This window comes from Cryptomeria japonica, unplaced genomic scaffold (genome assembly GCF_030272615.1).
Source record: "Cryptomeria japonica unplaced genomic scaffold, Sugi_1.0 HiC_scaffold_166, whole genome shotgun sequence".
In the NCBI taxonomy this organism is placed as follows: Eukaryota; Viridiplantae; Streptophyta; class Pinopsida; order Cupressales; family Cupressaceae; genus Cryptomeria; species Cryptomeria japonica.
Genome location: NW_026728988.1, coordinates 98862 through 100614, shown reverse-complemented (window position 1 = coordinate 100614; position 1753 = coordinate 98862). Strand labels below are relative to the sequence as shown.

The following is a 1753-nucleotide window of genomic DNA, read 5'->3' as shown; positions in this document are numbered from 1 at the left end:
ACCTTTGATGCGCTGCCTTCACTAATTTCCAGAAAAGGCAAAAAAAAAAAAAAAACGAGATTTTAAAATTTCCGTTTTGAAAGATAGTGAAAAAAACGGAACGCGGGTGCCATCTTGAGCCCGCCCTGGTGTGCAGCCCAGGCAAGTTGTGCGCACCAAGGCACCCACCCTGGCCAAGGTGGGTCACGGGGTGGGTCCTAGGGTGGGTAACGGGGTGGGTACTAAGGTGCGTGCCAAGGTGGGTCATGGGGTGGGTGCCAAGGTGGGCACCAGGGTGGGTGTGCACCAACCCTAGCCAGGGTAGGTCACGGGGTGGTTGTCGGGGTGGGCGTCAAGGAGCCAAGGTGGGTGGCAAGTAGCCAAGTTGCGTGCCAAGGTGGGTGTCGGGGTGGGTGCCAAGGATCCAAGGTGGGTGCCAAGGAACCAAGGTGGGTGTCTGGGTGGGTGCCGAGGTGGGAGCCAGGGTGGGTCCCAAGGTGAGTGCAAAGGTGGGTGCCAGGGTCAAGGTGAGTGCCAATGTGGGTTCCAAGGTGCCAGGGTCAGGGTGAGTGCCAATGTGGGTTCAAAGGTGCTAAGTTGGGTGCGAGGTTGGGTGCGAGGGTGGGTGGGTGCCAAGGTGTGCTAGGTGGAAGCCCGGGTGGGTCGGCATCCCATGGGTGTCGAGTTGGGTGCCTGATGGGTGCTTCTTGTCAAGTTTTAGTCGTCGGGACTCATTTCGAGCCTTAGAGGTCGTTTCTTGTCCGGTTGCCCTGTCTTCGACCTGGGAACCCAATTTTGGTCCTCGGGTCCCATTTTTTTTTGTCTCGCATCCCACTTTTGGCCTGTGGCCTTTTCGGGGTCGATTCTCGTTTTGGGCATCAGAGCATGTTTCTTCTCCTAAAACCCAATATTTGTTTATTAAGTCTCGGAACACATTTTTGTTCTCGTGGACCCATCATGGGTCTTGGAACGCATTTGTGGTCCTTGGGTCCCATTTTGCATCCCGAAACTTGTGTTTTGGTGCTTGATCCCTATTTTGGGTGCCCACCTTGCACCAAGTGCGCACCCGGGGCAAACCGAGCGCCTTGGTGCACCGGGGCAAGATCGAGCGTGCACCCGAGGCGCCCCGAACATGCACCAAGGTGCACTCGGCCCACATGTGAGCGCAGGTCGTTGCGCCCGAGGTGGTGTGTGGGCACCGCGTTGCAGACGGGACACTGCACGCACACGACGCCCCGTCCAGGTGCACGCACGTAGGCCGGGCCGGGTGCACACCCGACGCCCTAGCAAGGTGCGCGCACCCGGGCAGGGCTCACACTTGGCGAACGGGGCGCACTTCGCGAGGGAGGGTGTGCACCTCGACGGGGGTGGGTGGCCGGGGTGGATTCGCACGTGGGTCGCGGTTTGCTAAGTACACACTGCGACAAGCTCATAACGGGTGCGATCATACCAGCGTTAGTGCACCGGATCCCATCAGAACTCCGCAGTTAAGCGCGCTTGGGCCGGAGTAGTACTGGGATGGGTGACCTCCCGGGAAGTCCCGGTGTTGCACCCTTTTTTAGTTTTTCGCCGGGCGTCGCAATGCTATTTGAATAAACCTTTTGCCCGTTTGCGTTCTCGTCGGGGCCGGGCCGGGCCGGGGTGCGCTGCCCGCACTACCGCGCGCGCGGGGGGCGACACCGAGCGCGCACCCGAGGCGCCCCGAGCACACAGGCCACGGTGCAACCCGGGCGTTGTGCGCGCACCCCGGTGCGCCCGAGGTGCTGCGCGCGCA

The 1753-nt window shown here is 60.8% G+C and overlaps 1 non-coding gene across 1 annotated transcript; it reads left to right on the top strand.

The window, feature by feature from the left end:
• The first annotated feature begins 1415 nt into the window (after positions 1 to 1415).
• LOC131867232 (5S ribosomal RNA) lies at positions 1416 to 1534 on the top strand. Its single transcript, XR_009365791.1, has one exon. It is a non-coding gene; the product is annotated as a 5S ribosomal RNA (ribosomal RNA).
• The last annotated feature ends 219 nt before the right edge of the window (positions 1535 to 1753 follow it).